This window comes from Acipenser ruthenus, chromosome 18 (assembly GCF_902713425.1).
Source record: "Acipenser ruthenus chromosome 18, fAciRut3.2 maternal haplotype, whole genome shotgun sequence".
Lineage (NCBI taxonomy): Eukaryota > Metazoa > Chordata > Actinopteri > Acipenseriformes > Acipenseridae > Acipenser > Acipenser ruthenus.
This window is the reverse complement of record NC_081206.1, coordinates 13660760-13681597: the sequence shown is the minus strand read 5'-3', so window position 1 is coordinate 13681597 and position 20838 is coordinate 13660760.

Genomic DNA, 20838 nt, shown 5'->3' with positions numbered 1-20838 from the left:
GAGGTGGTGATATTATTATTGTGCTTGGCACATTGCTGTATTGGATGAGGCAGTGATATCATTATTGTGCATGGCACTGACATTGCTGTAATGAATGAGGTGGTGATATCATTATTGTGCATGGCACATTGCTGTAGTGGATGAGGTGGTGATATCATTATTGTGCATGGCATTGACATTGCTGTAATGGATGAGACGGTGATATCATTATTGTGCATGGCACTGACATTGCTGTAATGGATGAGACGGTGATATCATTATTGTGCATGTCACATTGTTGTAATGGATGAGGCGGAGATATCATTATTGTGCATGGCACTGACATTGCTGTAATGGATGAGGGGGTGATATCATTATTGTGCATGGCACATTGCTGTAATGGATGAGACAGTGATATCATTATTGTGCATGGCAGATTGCTGTAATGGATGAGGCGGTGATATCATTATTGTGCATGGCACTGACATTGCTGTAATGGATGAGACGGTGATATCATTATTGTGCATGGCACATTGCTGTAATGGATGAGGCTGTGATATCATTATTGTGCATGGCACTGACATTGCTGTAATGGATGAGGTGGTGATATCATTATTGTGCATGGCACATTGCTGTAGTGGATGAGGTGGTGATATCATTATTGTGCATGGCATTGACATTGCTGTAATGGATGAGGCAGTGATATCATTATTGTTTTTTTTGTTTGTTTTTTTAACTTAGTCGTTGCCAATTAGTTTTCATTATTTTCTGCCCAATTTGAAATGCCCAATTATTTTTTAGGTTCAGCTCACCGCTACCACCCCTGCGCTGACTTGGGAGGGGCGACGATGAACACACGCTGTCCTCCGAAGCGTGTGCTGTCATCCGGCCGCTTCTTTACACGCTGCAGACTCACCGTGCAGCTGCCTCAGAGCTACAGCGTCGGAGGACAATGCAGCTCTGGGCAGCTTACAGGAAAGTCCGCAGGCGCCCAGCCAGACTACAGGGGTCGCTGGTGCGTGGTGAGCCGAGGACATCCTGGCCGACCTAACCCTCCCTCCCCCCGGGCGACGCTCGGCCAAATGAGCACTGCCCCCAGGAAGCTCCCGTCCACGGTCGGCTGTGGAATAGCCTGGACTCTAACTCGCGACGTCCAGGCTATAGAGCGCATCCTGCACTCTAGCGAGTGCTTTTTACTGGATGTGCCACTCGGGAGCCCCAGTGATATCATTATTGTGCATGGCACTGACATTGCTGTAATGGATGAGGCAGTGATATCATTATTGTGCATGGCACATTGCTGTAATGGATGAGGCAGTGATATCATTATTGTGCATGGCACTGACATTGCTGTAATGGATGAGGCAGTGATATAATTATTGTGCTTGGCACTGACATTGCTGTAATGGATGACACAGTGATATCATTATTGTGCATGGCACATTGCTTTAATGGATGAGGCAGTGATATAATTATTGTGCTTGGCACTGACATTGCTGTAATGGATGAGACAGTGATATCATTATTATGCATGGCAGATTGCTGTAATGGATGAGAAGGTGAAATCATTATTGTGCATGACACTGACATTGCTGTAATGGATGAGGCAGTGATATCATTATTGTTTTTGTTTTTTGTTTTTTAACTTAGTCGTTGCCAATTAATTTTTATTATTTTCTCCCCAAATTGAAATGCCCAATTGTTTTTTAGGCTCAGCTCACCGCTACCACCCCTGCGCTTACTTGGGAGGGGTGAAGATGAACACACGCTGTCCTCCGAAGCGTGTGCTGTCAGCCGCCCACTTCCTTACACGCTGCAGACTCACCGTGCAGCTGCCTCAGAGCTACAGCGTCGGAGGACAATGCAGCTCTGGGCAGCTTACAGGCAAGCCCGCAGGCGCCCGTCCAGACTACAGGGGTCGCTGGTGCGTGCTGAGCCGAGGACACCCTGGCCGACCTAACCCTCCCTCCCCCCGGGCGACGCTCGGCCAATTGAGCGCCGCCCCCTGGAAGCTCCCATCCACGGTTGGCTGTGGAATAGCCTGGACTCGAACTCGCGACTTCCAGGCAATAAGAGCGCATCCTGCACTCTAGCGAGTACTTTTTGCTGGATGCGCCACTCGGGAGCCTCAGTGATATCATTATTGTGCATGGCACTGACATTGCTGTAATGGATGAGGCAGTGATATCATTATTGTGCATGGCACATTGCTGTAATGGATGAGGCAGTGATATCATTATTGTGCATGGCACTGACATTGCTGTAATGGATGAGGCAGTGATATAATTATTGTGCATGGCACTGACATTGCTGTAATGGATGAGACAGTGATATCATTATTGTCCATGGCACTGAGATTGCTGTAATGGATGAGACGGTGATATCATTATTGTGCATGGCACTGACATTGCTGTAATGGATGAGACGGTGATATCATAATTGTGCATGGCACATTGCTGTAATGGATGAGGCGGTGATATCATTATTGTGCATGGCACTGACATTGCTGTAATGGATGAGGTGGTGATATTATTATTGTGCTTGGCACATTGCTGTATTGGATGAGGCAGTGATATCATTATTGTGCATGGCACTGACATTGCTGTAATCAATGAGGTGGTGATATCATTATTGTGCATGGCACTGACATTGCTGTAATGGATGAGGGGGTGATATTATTGTGCATGGCACTGACATTGCTGTAATGGATGAGACGGTGATATCATTATTGTGCATGGCACTGACATTGCTGTAATGGATGAGACAGTGATATCATTATTGTGCATGGCACATTGCTGTAATGGATGAGGGGGTGATATCATTATTGTGCATGGCACTGACATTGTTGTAATGGATGAGGCAGTGATATCATTATTGTGCATGGCACATTGCTGTAATGGATGAGACGGTGATATCATAATTGTGCATGGCACATTGCTGTAATGGATGAGGCAGTGATATCATTATTGTGCATGGCACATTGCTGTAATGGATGAGGCAGTGATATCATTATTGTGCATGGCACTGACATTGCTGTAATGGATGAGGCAGTGATATAATTATTGTGCTTGGCACTGACATTTGTAATGGATGAGACAGTGATATCATTATTGTGCATGGCACATTGCTGTAATGGATGAGGCGGTGATATCATTATTGTGCATTGCACTGACATTGCTGTAATGGATGAGGCAGTGATATCATTATTGTGCATGGCACATTGCTGTAATGGATGAGACAGTGATATCATTATTGTCCATGGCACTGACATTGCTGTAATGGATGAGACGGTGATATCATTATTGTCCATGGCACTGACATTGCTGTAATGGATGAGACGGTGATATCATTATTGTGCATGGCACTGACATTGCTGTAATGGATGAGGCAGTGATATAATTATTGTGCATGGCACTGACATTGCTGTAATGGATGAGGCAGTGATATAATTATTGTGCATGGCACTGACATTGCTGTAATGGATGAGACAGTGACATCATTATTGTCCATGGCACTGACATTGCTGTAATGGATGAGACGGTGATATCATTATTGTGCATGGCACTGACATTGCTGTAATGGATGAGACGGTGATATCATAATTGTGCATGGCACATTGCTGTAATGGATGAGGCAGTGATATCATTATTGTGCATGGCACATTGCTGTAATGGATGAGGCGGTGATATCATTATTGTGCATGGCACTGACATTGCTGTAATGGATGAGACAGTGATATCATTATTGTGCATGGCACATTGCTGAAATGGATGAGGCAGTGATATCATTATTGTGCATGGCACTGACATTGCTGTAATGAATGAGGTGGTGATATCATTATTGTGCATGGCACATTGCTGTAATGGATGAGGCGGTGATATCATTATTGTGCATGGCACATTGCTGTAATGGATGAGGCGGTGATATCATTATTGTGCATGGCACTGACATTGCTGTAATGGATGAGGCAGTGATATCATTATTGTGCATGGCACATTGCTGTAATGGATGAGACAGTGATATCATTATTGTCCATGGCACTGACATTGCTATAATGGATGAGACGGTGATATCATTATTGTCCATGGCACTGACATTGCTGTAATGGATGAGACGGTGATATCATTATTGTGCATGGCACTGACATTGCTGTAATGGATGAGGCAGTGATATAATTATTGTGCATGGCACTGACATTGCTGTAATGGATGAGGCAGTGATATAATTATTGTGCATGGCACTGACATTGCTGTAATGGATGAGACAGTGACATCATTATTGTCCATGGCACTGACATTGCTGTAATGGATGAGACGGTGATATCATTATTGTGCATGGCACTGACATTGCTGTAATGGATGAGACGGTGATATCATAATTGTGCATGGCACATTGCTGTAATGGATGAGGCAGTGATATCATTATTGTGCATGGCACATTGCTGTAATGGATGAGGCGGTGATATCATTATTGTGCATGGCACATTGCTGTAATGGATGAGGCGGTGATATCATTATTGTTTTTTTTGTTTGTTTTTTTAACTTAGTCGTTGCCAATTAGTTTTCATTTTTTTCTGCCCAATTTGAAATGGCCAATTATTTTTTAGGTTCAGCTCACCGCTACCACCCCTGCGCTGACTTGGGAGGGGCGACGATGAACACACGCTGTCCTCCGAAGCGTGTGCTGTCATCCGCCCGCTTCTTTACACGCTGCAGACTCAACGTGCAGCTGCCTCAGAGCTACAGCGTCGGAGGACAATGCAGCTCTGGGCAGCTTACAGGGAAGTCCGCAGGCGCCCAGCCAGACTACAGGGGTCGCTGGTGCGTGGTGAGCCGAGGACACCCTGTCCGACCTAACCCTCCCTCCCCCCGGGCGACGCCCGGCCAATTGAGCACTGCCCCCAGGAAGCTCCCGTCCACAGGCTGTGGAATAGCCTGGACTCGAACTCGCGATGTCCAGGCTATAGAGCGCATCCTGCACTCTAGCGAGTGCTTTTTACTGGATGTGCCACTCGGGAGCCCCAGTGATATCATTATTTTGCATGGCACTGACATTGCTGTAATGGATGAGGCAGTGATATCATTATTGTGCATGGCACATTGCTGTAATGGATGAGGCGGTGATATCATTATTGTGCATGTCACATTGCTGTAATGGATGAGGCGGAGATATCATTATTGTGCATGGCACATTGCTGTAATGGATGAGGTGGTGATATCATTATTGTGCATGGCACTGACATTGCTGTAATGGATGAGGTGGTGATATCATTATTGTGCATGTCACATTGCTGTAATGGATGAGGCAGTGATATCATTATTGTGCATGGCACATTGCTGTAATGGATGAGACAGTGATATCATTATTGTCCATGGCACTGACATTGCTGTAATGGATGAGACGGTGATATCATTATTGTCCATGGCACTGACATTGCTGTAATGGATGAGACGGTGATATCATTATTGTGCATGGCACTGACATTGCTGTAATGGATGAGGCAGTGATATAATTATTGTGCATGGCACTGACATTGCTGTAATGGATGAGGCAGTGATATAATTATTGTGCATGGCACTGACATTGCTGTAATGGATGAGACAGTGACATCATTATTGTCCATGGCACTGACATTGCTGTAATGGATGAGACGGTGATATCATTATTGTGCATGGCACTGACATTGCTGTAATGGATGAGACGGTGATATCATAATTGTGCATGGCACATTGCTGTAATGGATGAGGCAGTGATATCATTATTGTGCATGGCACATTGCTGTAATGGATGAGGCGGTGATATCATTATTGTGCATGGCACATTGCTGTAATGGATGAGGCGGTGATATCATTATTGTGCATGGCACTGACATTGCTGTAATGGATGAGGGGGTGATATCATTATTTTGCATGGCACATTGCTGTAATGGATGAGGCGGTGATATCATTATTGTGCTTGGCACTGACATTGCTGTAATGGATGAGACAGTGATATCATTATTGTGCATGGTACATTGCTGTAATGGATGAGGCGGTGATATCATTATTGTGCATGGCACATTGCTGTAATGGATGAGGCGGTGTTATCTTTATTGTGCATGGCACTAACATTGCTGTAATGGATGAAACAGTGATATCATTATTGTGCATGGCACTGACATTGCTGTAATGGATGAGACGGTGATATCATTATTGTGCATGGCACTGACATTGCTGTAATGGATGAGACAGTGATATCATTATTGTGCATGGCAGATTGCTGTAATGGATGAGGCGGTGAAATCATTATTGTGCATGACACTGACATTGCTGTAATGGATGAGGCGGTGATATCATTATTGTGCATGGCACTGACATTGTTGTAATGTATGAGGCAGTGATATCATTATTGTTTTTGTTTTTTGTTTTTTAACTTAGTCGTTGCCAATTAATTTTTATTATTTTCTCCCCAAATTGAAATGCCCAATTGTTTTTTAGGCTCAGCTCACCGCTACCACCCCTGCGCTGACTTGGGAGGGGTGAAGATGAACACACGCTGTCCTCCGAAGCGTGTGCTGTCAGCCACCCGCTTCTTTACACGCTGCAGACTCACCGTGCAGCTGCCTCAGAGCTACAGAGTCGGAGGACAATGCAGCTCTGGGCAGCTTACAGGCAAGCCCGCAGGCGCCCGGCCAGACTACAGGGGTCGCTGGTGCGTGCTGAGCCGAGGACACCCTGGCCGACCTAACCCTCCCTCCCCCCGGGCGACGCTCGGCCAATTGAGCGCCGCCCCCTGGAAGCTCCCATCCACGGTCGGCTGTGGAATAGCCTGGACTCGAACTCGCGACGTCCAGGCAATAGAGCGCATCCTGCACTCTAGCGAGTGCTTTTTGCTGGATGCGCCACTCGGGAGCCCCAGTGATATCATTATTGTGCATGGCACTGACATTGCTGTAATGGATGAGGCAGTGATATCATTATTCTGCATGGCACTGACATTGCTGTAATGGATGAGGCAGTGATATAATTATTCTGCATGGCACTGACATTGCTGTAATGGATGAGGGGGTGATATCATTATTGTGCATGGCACATTGCTGTAATGGATGAGGCGGTGATATCATTATTGTGCATGGCACTGACATTGCTGTAATGGATGAGGGGGTGATATCATTATTGTGCATGGCACATTGCTGTAATGGATGAGACAGTGATATCATTATTGTGCATGGCAGATTGCTGTAATGGATGAGGCGGTGATATCATTATTGTGCATGGCACTGACATTGCTGTAATGGATGAGACGGTGATATCATTAATGTGCATGGCACATTGCTGTAATGGATGAGGCTGTGATATCATTATTGTGCATGGCACTGACATTGCTGTAATGGATGAGGTGGTGATATCATTATTGTGCATGGCACATTGCTGTAGTGGATGAGGTGGTGATATCATTATTGTGCATGGCATTGACATTGCTGTAATGGATGAGACGGTGATATCATTATTGTGCATGTCACATTGCTGTAATGGATGAGGCGGAGATATCATTATTGTGCATGGCACTGACATTGCTGTAATGGATGAGACGGTGATATCATTATTGTTCATGGCACATTGCTGTAATGGATGAGGCAGTGATATCATTATTGTGCATGGCACATTGCTGTAATGGATGAGGCGGTGATATCATTATTGTGCATGGCACTGACATTGCTGTAATGGATGAGACAGTGATATCATTATTGTGCAAGGCACATTGCTGTAATGGATGAGGCGGTGATATCATTATTGTGCATGGCACTGACATTGCTGTAATGGATGAGGCAGTGATATCATTATTGTTTTTTTGTTTGTTTTTTTAACTTAGTCGTTGCCAATTAGTTTTCATTATTTTCTGCCCAATTTGAAATGCCCAATTATTTTTTAGGTTCAGCTCACCGCTACCACCCCTGCGCTGACTTGGGAGGGGCGACGATGAACACACGCTGTCCTCCGAAGCGTGTGCTGTCATCCGCCCGCTTCTTTACACGCTGCAGACTCACCGTGCAGCTGCCTCAGAGCTACAGCGTCGGAGGACAATGCAGCTCTGGGCAGCTTACAGGAAAGTCCGCAGGCGCCCAGCCAGACTACAGGGGTCGCTGGTGCGTGGTGAGCCGAGGACATCCTGGCCGACCTAACCCTCCCTCCCCCCGGGCGACGCTCGGCCAATTGAGCACTGCCCTCAGGAAGATACCGTCCACGGTCGGCTGTGGAATAGCCTGGACTCTAACTCGCGACGTCCAGGCTATAGAGCGCATCCTGCACTCTAGCGAGTGCTTTTTACTGGATGTGCCACTCGGGAGCCCCAGTGATATCATTATTGTGCATGGCACTGACATTGCTGTAATGGATGAGGCAGTGATATCATTATTGTGCATGGCACATTGCTGTAATGGATGAGGCAGTGATATCATTATTGTGCATGGCACTGACATTGCTGTAATGGATGAGGCAGTGATATAATTATTGTGCTTGGCACTGACATTGCTGTAATGGATGAGACAGTGATATCATTATTGTGCATGGCACTGACATTGCTGTAATGGATGAGGCGGTGATATCATTATTGTGCATGGCAGATTGCTGTAATGGATGAGGCGGTGAAATCATTATTGTGCATGACACTGACATTGCTGTAATGGATGAGGCGGTGATATCATTATTGTGCATGGCACATTGCTGTAATGGATGAGGGGGTGATATCATTATTGTGCATGGCACTGACATTGTTATAATGGATGATTTCCATTTCACGAGAGTAGATGTTAAAACTTCATGCTGATTTGAACTCGGCTCTCGCCAAGATAAGCACCAACTAAGACGTAGCTTTACAGTAAACTAATGTGATCCATATGCGTCTCCATCCATTTACGTTTCCTTCCATATGATGATGTAGATATCCTTCTGTCTGGTGTTAATGGCTGAAGTGTAATGCTGGCTCCAGGGATCAGCTTATTTTGCCTCCCTGGCGCATCAGCACACACAACGGCTGCGATGCTGGCTCCGGGGATCAACCAAAGTGCGGCCTCCCCAGCGCATCAGCATGACAACCGTCTGGATTGAGCTAAGTAGGGTACATCTCTGGGGTTTTCAAGTGGGCACCTTCCATCCTCAGTGTTTCGTCGACTAGCCCACGACACCTCAAGAGGGCTCGACGGTGATTCTGGCGTCCCAAGGCGTGCTGATCCAGACCACAAGACAATATCTGGTCGAAGGTCAGTGTTGGCAATCTCAGGTGGAAAAATAAGCCGTTGACTAACATCTGCCAGCATATTCCAGTCTCTAGCAGCTTCCAGTTGTCCTGGGCGAGGATTGGTTTTAATACCTTTTCTTGGTGGTTGCTCTCCTGGGCGGAGGAATGTTGTCTTTTGTGTGTAATGTTTTGATGGAACAGGTGGCAACTTATTGGTCATGTTACGCTTGTCTTCCAATGCTAAGGCCAAACATCGCAGCACCTGGTCATGGCGCCAAGTAAACCGTCCTTGGCTAAGAGCCACCTTACATCCTGTCAAAATGTGCCTTAATGTTGCAGGTGATGAACACAAAGGACATGAGGGATCCTCTCCTACCCAGAGGTTTAGGTTCTGTGGTGATGGGAGAACATCATATGTTGACCTGATGAGGAAACTGATCCTGCTCTGTTCCATTGACCACAGGTCTTGCCAGCCAATCTTGCGTTGTTCCACACTCTCCCATCTCATCCATTCTCCCTGTTTGGCCTGAGAAATGGCCTTTATACACCTCATCCTCTCCTCCTGCTTTTGCACCTCGTTGACTACCAGCTTCCTTCTTTGAGCTGGGGCCGCCTTGTGCCATGTAGGAGGAGTTGAACTGAAACCAAGACCCCCTCTTCCATGCTGAACTTGCCCCATGATATCACCAATTCGAAGGGCAGCCTTTGCATCTTCCACAGCTTTCTTTGCCGCCCACTTTCTTCCAGTTTTCAACACAGGTGCTGCCTCCCTTACGCATTTATCGCGTGACTCTACTAATGTCATTTCCAGTCTGACCTTGGCGCACTTAAACTCCTCGGTTAGAGCAGAGACTGGTAGCTGCAGTATTCCTTTACCATAAAGTCCCACTCTGTTGAGGCAGCGTGGAACTCCCAACCATTTCCTGATGTATGAACTGATTAAAGCTTCCAGCTTCTCTACTGTTGTCAAAGAAACCTCGTACACAGTCAGTGGCCACAGCAACCTCGGCAGTAGACCAAACTGAAAGCACCAGAGTTTTAGTTTACCTGGTAGAGCGCAGCTGTCTATGCTCTTCAACCCTTCCACTGCTTGTTGTCTGACTTCTCCCACACGAACTGTGTCCTTTAGATCCCCGTCGTACCATCTCCCAAGACTCTTCACTGGCTTCTCAGACACTGTTGGTATTGCCTCACCATTAATGAAGAATGTTTTATCTACTACTTTGCCTTTAATTATAGAGATGCTCCTTGATTTAGTGGGCTTGAATTGCATTCGTGCCCATTCAATGTTATTGGTTAATTTGCCCAATAATCGATTAGTGCAGGCTACTGTTGTAGTCATGGTTGTCATGTCATCCATGTATGCTCGAATTGGTGGTAGTCGCATTCCAGAAGCCAAGCGCTCTCCTCCTACTACCCATTTTGATGCCCTAATGATTACTTCCATTGCCATGGTAAAAGCCAGCGGAGAAATGGTGCATCCTGCCATTATTCCAACCTCTAGGCATTGCCATGTAGTGCTGAATTCTGAAGTTGAAAAACTGAATTGCAAATCTCCAAAATAGGCTTTCACTAAATTTGTTATTGTCATCGGTACACTGAAAAAATCAAATGCTGCCCAAAGTAGTTCATGTGGCACTGAACCATATGCATTAGCCAAATCCAGGAATGTCACATGGAGCTCCTTCCTCTCCTTTTTAGCTGATTGAATTTGTTGCCAGATCACATTGATGTGTTCTAAGCAACCTGGGAAACCTGGAATGCCTGCTTTTTGTATTGAAGTGTCAATGAAGCAGTTCTTTAATAGGTAAGCTGACAATCTCTGAGCAATAATGCTGAAGAAAATCTTGCCTTCTACGTTTAATAGGGAAATGGGATGAAACTGACTGATGCTTGTAGAATCTTTTTCTTTAGGTATAAAGACTCCACCTGCTCGGCGCCATGCTCTTGGTACAACCTGTTTTTCCCATGCCACTTTCATCAATTTCCACAGAATTCGTAGAACTCCTGAAGCACTCTTGTACACTCTGTACGGAACTCCATTAGGCCCTGGAGATGATGAAGCCCTTGCTTTTTTCACAGCTTGCTCTATTTCTTTCCACTTAGGTGCACAGTCCTCCATTTGGTATTCTGGTGGATTGATAGGTGGGATGTCTGACGGAATTGACATAGGCTCCTGCCTTTTTGAATCTGTATGTGTTTCCTCCAAATATCTCTCCAGCTCAACCTTAGATGCTTTTAGTGTGCCATTCTTCTCACTGGTGAATAACTTCTTTACAAATTTGAATGGGTCTTTATAAAAGTTAGCTCTCGCACGCTCCTTCTTTTTGTAGCGTTTCCGTAGGCGCTCAGCTCTGCGCAATGGTGCAAGCTTATCGTTTATGACCCTTTGTAAGAGATTGAGTCCCTCCTTCTGACTTTGTTCTGCTCTTCTCCATTGGTTCCTCAGCTGTCTCCTTTCTCTAACTAAGCGTTCAATCTCCTGCTGCCGTCTAGACTTTCCAGGAATAGTTTGTACTTTTTCCTTCCTTTTTTCAACTCCAAACCTCTCACTTCCATATGCGTAGATGATGTCCCCAAATTTATCCAGCTTCTTTTCAACTGTTCCACCTAAGGCAGTGATATCATTATTGTTTTTTTTTTTAACTTAGTCGTTGCCAATTAATTTTATTATTTTCTCCCCAAATTGAAATGCCCAATTGTTTTTTAGGCTCAGCTCACCGCTACCACCCCTGCGCTTACTTGGGAGGGGTGAAGATGAACACACGCTGTCCTCCGAAGCGTGTGCTGTCAGCCGCCCACTTCCTTACACGCTGCAGACTCACCGTGCAGCTGCCTCAGAGCTACAGCGTCGGAGGACAATGCAGCTCTGGGCAGCTTACAAGCAAGCCCGCAGGCGCCCGTCCAGACTACAGGGGTCGCTGGTGCGTGCTGAGCCGAGGACACCCTGGCCGACCTAACCCTCCCTCCCCCCGGGCGACGCTCGGCCAATTGAGCGCCGCCCCCTGGAAGCTCCCATCCACGGTCGGCTGTGGAATAGCCTGGACTCGAACTCGCGACTTCCAGGCAATAGAGCGCATCCTGCACTCTAGCGAGTACTTTTTGCTGGATGCGCCACTCGGGAGCCTCAGTGATATCATTATTGTGCATAGCACTGACATTGCTGTAATGGATGAGGCAGTGATATCATTATTGTGCATGGCACATTGCTGTAATGGATGAGGCAGTGATATCATTATTGTGCATGGCACTGACATTGCTGTAATGGATGAGGCAGTGATATAATTATTGTGCATGGCACTGACATTGCTGTAATGGATGAGACAGTGATATCATTATTGTCCATGGCACTGACATTGCTGTAATGGATGAGACGGTGATATAATTATTGTGCATGGCACTGACATTGCTGTAATGGATGAGACGGTGATATCATAATTGTGCATGGCACATTGCTGTAATGGATGAGGCAGTGATATCATTATTGTGCATGGCACCACTGCTGTAATGGATGAGGCGGTGATATCATTATTGTGCATGGCACTGACATTGCTGTAATGGATGAGACAGTGATATCATTATTGTGCATGGCACATTGCTGTAATGGATGAGGCAGTGATATCATTATTGTGCATGGCACTGACATTGCTGTAATGAATGAGGTGGTGATATTATTATTGTGCTTGGCACATTGCTGTATTGGATGAGGCAGTGATATCATTATTGTGCATGGCACTGACATTGCTGTAATGAATGAGGTGGTGATATCATTATTGTGCATGGCACATTGCTGAGTGGATGAGGTGGTGATATCATTATTGTGCATGGCATTGACATTGCTGTAATGGATGAGACGGTGATATCATTATTGTGCATGGCACTGACATTGCTGTAATGGATGAGACGGTGATATCATTATTGTGCATGTCACATTGCTGTAATGGATGAGGCGGAGATATCATTATTGTGCATGGCACTGACATTGCTGTAATGGATGAGACGGTGATATCATTATTGTTCATGGCACATTGCTGTAATGGATGAGGCAGTGATATCATTATTGTGCATGGCACATTGCTGTAATGGATGAGGCTGTGATATCATTATTGTGCATGGCACATTGCTGTAATGGATGAGGCGGTGATATCATTATTGTGCATGGCACTGACATTGCTGTAATGGATGAGACAGTGATATCATTATTGTGCATGGCACATTGCTGTAATGGATGAGGCAGTGATATCATTATTGTGCATGGCACTGACATTGCTGTAATGAATGAGGTGGTGATATCATTATTGTGCATGGCACATTGCTGTAATGGATGAGGCGGTGATATCATTATTGTGCATGGCACATTGCTGTAATGGATGAGGCGGTGATATCATTATTGTGCATGGCACTGACATTGCTGTAATGGATGAGGCGGTGATATTATTATTGTGCTTGGCACTGTCATTGCTGTAATGGATGAGGTGGTGATATTATTATTGTGCTTGGCACATTGCTGTATTGGATGAGGCAGTGATATCATTATTGTGCATGGCACTGACATTGCTGTAATGAATGAGGTGGTGATATCATTATTGTGCATGGCACTGACATTGCTGTAATGGATGAGACGGTGATATCATTATTGTGCATGTCACATTGCTGTAATGGATGAGGCGGAGATATCATTATTGTGCATGGCACTGACATTGCTGTAATGGATGAGACGGTGATATTATTATTGTTCATGGCACATTGCTGTAATGGATGAGGCAGTGATATCATTATTGTGCATGGCACATTGCTGTAATGAATGAGGCGGTGATATCATTATTGTGCATGGCACTGACATTGCTGTAATGGATGAGACAGTGATATCATTATTGTGCATGGCACATTGCTGTAATGGATGAGGCGGTGATATCATTATTGTGCATGGCACTGACATTGCTGTAATGGATGAGGCAGTGATATCATTATTGTTTTTTTTGTTTGTTTTTTTAACTTAGTCGTTGCCAATTAGTTTTCATTATTTTCTGCCCAATTTGAAATGCCCAATTATTTTTTAGGTTCAACTCACCGCTACCACCCCTGCGCTGACTTGGGAGGGGCGACGATGAACACACGCTGTCCTCCGAAGCGTGTGCTGTCATCCGCCCGCTTCTTTACACGCTGCAGACTCACCGTGCAGCTGCCTCAGAGCTACAGCGTCGGAGGACAATGCAGCTCTGGGCAGCTTACAGGGAAGTCCGCAGGCGCCCAGCCAGACTACAGGGGTCGCTGGTGCGTGGTGAGCCGAGGACACCCTGGCCGACCTAACCCTCCCTCCCCCCGGGCGACGCTCGGCCAATTGAGCACTGCCCCCAGGAAGCTCCCGTCCACGGTCGGCTGTGGAATAGCCTGGACTCTAACTCGCGACGTCCAGGCTATAGAGCGCATCCTGCACTCTAGCGAGTGCTTTTTACTGGATGTGCCACTCGGGAGCCCCAGTGATATCATTATTGTGCATGGCACTGACATTGCTGTAATGGATGAGGCAGTGATATCATTATTGTGCATGGCACATTGCTGTAATGGATGAGGCAGTGATATCATTATTGTGCATGGCACTGACATTGCTGTAATGGATGAGGCAGTGATATAATTATTGTGCATGGCACTGACATTGCTTTAATGGATGAGACAGTGATATCATTATTGTCCATGGCACTGACATTGCTGTAATGGATGAGACGGTGATATCATTATTGTGCATGGCACTGACATTGCTGTAATGGATGAGACGGTGATATCATAATTGTTCATGGCACATTGCTGTAATGGATGAGGCAGTGATATCATTATTGTGCATGGCACCATTGCTGTAATGGATGAGGCGGTGATATCATTATTGTGCATGGCACTGACATTGCTGTAATGGATGAGACAGTGATATCATTATTGTGCATGGCACATTGCTGTAATGGATGAGGCAGTGATATAATTATTGTGCATGGCACTGACATTGCTGTAATGAATGAGGTGGTGATATTATTATTGTGCTTGGCACATTGCTGTATTGGATGAGGCAGTGATATCATTATTGTGCATGGCACTGACATTGCTGTAATGAATGAGGTGGTGATATCATTATTGTGCATGGCACATTGCTGTAGTGGATGAGGTGGTGATATCATTATTGTGCATGGCATTGACTTTGCTGTAATGGATGAGACGGTGATATCATTATTGTGCATGGCACTGACATTGCTGTAATGGATGAGACGGTGATATCATTATTGTGCATGTCACATTGCTGTAATGGATGAGGCGGAGATATCATTATTGTGCATGGCACTGACATTGCTGTAATGGATGAGACGGTGATATCATTATTGTTCATGACACATTGCTGTAATGGATGAGGCAGTGATATCATTATTGTGCATGGCACATTGCTGTAATGGATGAGGCAGTGATATCATTATTGTGCATGGCACATTGCTGTAATGGATGAGGCGGTGATATCATTATTGTGCATGGCACTGACATTGCTGTAATGAATGAGGTGGTGATATCATTATTGTGCATGGCACATTGCTGTAGTGGATGAGGTGGTAATATCATTATTGTGCATGGCATTGACTTTGCTGTAATGGATGAGACGGTGATATCATTATTGTGCATGGCACTGACATTGCTGTAATGGATGAGACGGTGATATCATTATTGTGCATGTCACATTGCTGTAATGGATGAGGCGGAGATATCATTATTGTGCATGGCACTGACATTGCTGTAATGGATGAGACGGTGATATCATTATTGTTCATGGCACATTGCTGTAATGGATGAGGCAGTGATATCATTATTGTGCATGGCACATTGCTGTAATGGATGAGGCAGTGATATCATTATTGTGCATGGCACATTGCTGTAATGGATGAGGCGGTGATATCATTATTGTGCATGGCACTGACATTGCTGTAATGGATGAGACAGTGATATCATTATTGTGCATGGCACATTGCTGTAATGGATGAGGCAGTGATATCATTATTGTGCATGGCACTGACATTGCTGTAATGAATGAGGTGGTGATATCATTATTGTGCATGGCACATTGCTGTAATGGATGAGGGGGTGATATCATTATTGTGCATGGCACTGACATTGCTGTAATGGATGAGGCGGTGATATCATTATTGTATTTTTTGTTTGTTTTTTTAACTTAGTCGTTGCCAATTAGTTTTCATTATTTTCTGCCCAATTTGAAATGCCCAATTATTTTTTAGGTTCAGCTCACCGCTACCACCCCTGCGCTGACTTGGGAGGGGCGACGATGAACACACGCTGTCCTCCGAAGCGTGTGCTGTCATCCGCCCGCTTCTTTACACGCTGCAGACTCACCGTGCAGCTGCCTCAGAGCTACAGCGTCGGAGGACAATGCAGCTCTGGGCAGCTTACAGGGAAGTCCGCAGGCGCCCAGCCAGACTACAGGGGTCGCTGGTGCGTGGTGAGCCGTGGACACCCTGGCCGACCTAACCCTCCCTCCCCCCGGGCGACGCTCGGCCAATTGAGCACTGCCCCCAGGAAGCTCCCGTCCACGGTCGGCTGTGGAATAGCCTGGACTCTAACTCGCGACGTCCAGGCTATAGAGCGCATCCTGCACTCTAGCAAGTGCTTTTTACTGGATGTGCCACTCGGGAGCCCCAGTGATATCATTATTGTGCATGGCACTGACATTGCTGTAATGGATGAGGCAGTGATATCATTATTGTGCATGGCACATTGCTGTAATGGATGAGGCAGTGATATCATTATTGTGCATGGCACTGACATTGCTGTAATGGATGAGGCAGTGATATAATTATTGTGCTTGGCACTGACATTGCTGTAATGGATGAGACAGTGATATCATTATTGTGCATGGCACATTGCTGTAATGGATGAGGCGGTGATATCATTATTGTGCATGGCACATTGCTGTAATGGATGAGGCGGTGTTATCTTTATTGTGCATGGCACTAACATTGCTGTAATGGATGAAACAGTGATATCATTATTGTGCATGGCACTGACATTGCTGTAATGGATGAGACGGTGATATCATTATTGTGCATGGCACTGACATTGCTGTAATGGATGAGACAGTGATATCATTATTGTGCATGGCAGATTGCTGTAATGGATGAGGCGGTGAAATCATTATTGTGCATGACACTGACATTGCTGTAATGGATGAGGCGGTGATATCATTATTGTGCATGGCACATTGCTGTAATGGATGAGGGGGTGATATCATTATTGTGCATGGCACTGACATTGTTGTAATGTATGAGGCAGTGATATCATTATTGTTTTTGTTTTTTGTTTTTTAACTTAGTCGTTGCCAATTAATTTTTATTATTTTCTCCCCAAATTGAAATGCCCAATTGTTTTTTAGGCTCAGCTCACCGCTACCACCCCTGCGCTGACTTGGGAGGGGTGAAGATGAACACACGCTGTCCTCCGAAGCGTGTGCCGTCAGCCGCCCGCTTCCTTACACGCTGCAGACTCACCGTGCAGCTGCCTCAGAGCTACAGAGTCGGAGGACAATGCAGCTCTGGGCAGCTTACAGGCAAGCCCGCAGGCGCCCGGCCAGACTACAGGGGTCGCTGGTGCGTGCTGAGCCGAGGACACCCTGGCCGACCTAACCCTCCCTCCCCCCGGGCGACGCTCGGCCAATTGAGCGCCGCCCCCTGGAAGCTCCCATCCACGGTCGGCTGTGGAATAGCCTGGACTCGAACTCGCGACGTCCAGGCAATAGAGCGCATCCTGCACTCTAGCGAGTGCTTTTTGCTGGATGCGCCACTCGGGAGCCCCAGTGATATCCTTATTGTGCATGGCACATTGCTGTAATGGATGAGGGGGTGATATCATTATTGTGCATGGCACTGACATTGTTGTAATGGATGAGGCAGTGATATAATTATTCTGCATGGCACTGACATTGCTGTAATGGATGAGGGGGTGATATCATTATTGTGCATGGCACATTGCTGTAATGGATGAGGCGGTGATATCATTATTGTGCATGGCACTGACATTGCTGTAATGGATGAGGGGGTGATATCATTATTGTGCATGGCACATTGCTGTAATGGATGAGACAGTGATAACATTATTGTGCATGGCAGATTGCTGTAATGGATGAGGAGGTGATACCATTATTGTGCATGGCACATTGCTGTAATGGATGAGACGGTGATATCATTATTGTGCATGGCAGATTGCTGTAATGGATGAGGCGGTGAAATCATTATTGTGCATGACACTGACATTGCTGTAGTGGATGAGGCGGTGATATCATTATTGTGCATGGCACATTGCTGTAATGGATGATGCGGTGTTATCTTTATTGTGCATGGCACTAACATTGCTGTAATGGATGAAACAGTGATATCATTATTGTGCATGGCACTGACATTGCTGTAATGGATGAGACGGTGATATCATTATTGTGCATGGCACTGACATTGCTGTAATGGATGAGACAGTGATATCATTATTGTGCATGGCAGATTGCTGTAATGGATGAGGCGGTGAAATCATTATTGTGCATGACACTGACATTGCTGTAATGGATGAGGCGGTGATATCATTATTGTGCATGGCACATTGCTGTAATGGATGAGGGGGTGATATCATTATTGTGCATGGCACTGACATTGTTGTAATGGATGAGGCAGTGATATCATTATTGTTTTTGTTTTTTGTTTTTTAACTTAGTCGTTGCCAATTAATTTTTATTATTTTCTCCCCAAATTGAAATGCCCAATTGTTTTTTAGGCTCAGCTCACCGCTACCACCCCTGCGCTGACTTGGGAGGGGTGAAGATGAACACACGCTGTCCTCCGTGTGCTGTCAGCCGCCCGCTTCCTTACACGCTGCAGACTCACCGTGCAGCTGCCTCAGAGCTACAGAGTCGGAGGACAATGCAGCTCTGGGCAGCTTACAGGCAAGCCCGCAGGCGTCCGGCCAGACTACAGGGGTCGCTGGTGCGTGCTGAGCCGAGGACACCCTGGCCGACCTAACCCTCCCTCCCCCCGGGCGACGCTCGGCCAATTGAGCGCCGCCCCCTGGAAGCTCCCATCCACGGTCGGCTGTGGAATAGCCTGGACTCGAACTCGCGACGTCCAGGCAATAGAGCGCATCCTGCACTCTAGCGAGTGCTTTTTGCTGGATGCGCCACTCGGGAGCCCCAGTGATATCATTATTGTGCATGGCACTGACATTGCTGTAATGGATGAGGCAGTGATATCATTATTGTGCATGGCACTGACATTGCTGTAATGGATGAGGCAGTGATATAATTATTCTGCATGGCACTGACATTGCTGTAATGGATGAGGGGGTGATATCATTATTGTGCATGGCACATTGCTGTAATGGATGAGGCGGTGATATCATTATTGTGCATGGCACTGACATTGCTGTAATGGATGAGGGGGTGATATCATTATTGTGCATGGCACATTGCTGTAATGGATGAGACAGTGATATCATTATTGTGCATGGCAGATTGCTGTAATGGATGAGGAGGTGATACCATTATTGTGCATGGCACATTGCTGTAATGGATGAGACGGTGATATCATTATTGTGCATGGCAGATTGCTGTAATGGATGAGGCGGTGAAATCATTATTGTGCATGACACTGACATTGCTGTAGTGGATGAGGCGGTGATATCATTATTGTGCATGGCACATTGCTGTAATGGATGAGGGGGTGATATCATTATTGTGCATGGCACTGACATTGTTGTAATGGATGAGGCAGTGATATCATTATTGTTTTTGTTTTTTGTTTTTTAACTTAGTCGTTGCCAATTAGTTTTTATTATTTTCTCCCCAAATTGAAATGCCCAATTGTTTTTTAGGCTCAGCTCACCGCTACCACCCCTGCGCTGACTTGGGAGGGGTGAAGATGAACACACGCTGTCCTCCGAAGCGTGTGCTGTCAGCCGCCCGCTTCTTTACACGCTGCAGACTCACCGTGCAGCTGCCTCAGAGCTACAGAGTCGGAGGACAATGCAGCTCTGGGCAGCTTACAGGCAAGCCCGCAGGCGCCCGGCCAGACTACAGGGGTCGCTGGTGCGTGCTGAGCCGAGGACACCCTGGCCGACCTAACCCTCCCTCCCCCCGGGCGACGCTCGGCCAATTGAGCGCCGCCCCCTGGAAGCTCCCATCCACGGTCGGCTGTGGAATAGCCTGGACTCGAACTCGCGACGTCCAGGCAATAGAGCGCATCCTGCACTCTAGCGAGTGCTTTTTGCTGGATGCGCCACTCGGGAGCCCCAGTGATATCATTATTGTGCATGGCACTGACATTGCTGTAATGGATGAGGCAGTGATATCATTATTCTGCATGGCACTGACATTGCTGTAATGGATGAGGCGGTGATATCATTATTGTGCATGGCACATTGCTGTAATGGATGAGGCGGTGATATCATTATTGTGCATGGCACTGACATTGCTGTAATGGATGAGGGGGTGATACCATTATTGTGCATGGCACTGACATTGCTGTAATGGATGAGACGGTGATATCATTATTGTGCATGGCACTGACATTGCTGTAATGGATGAGACAGTGATATCATTATTGTGCATGGCAGATTGCTGTA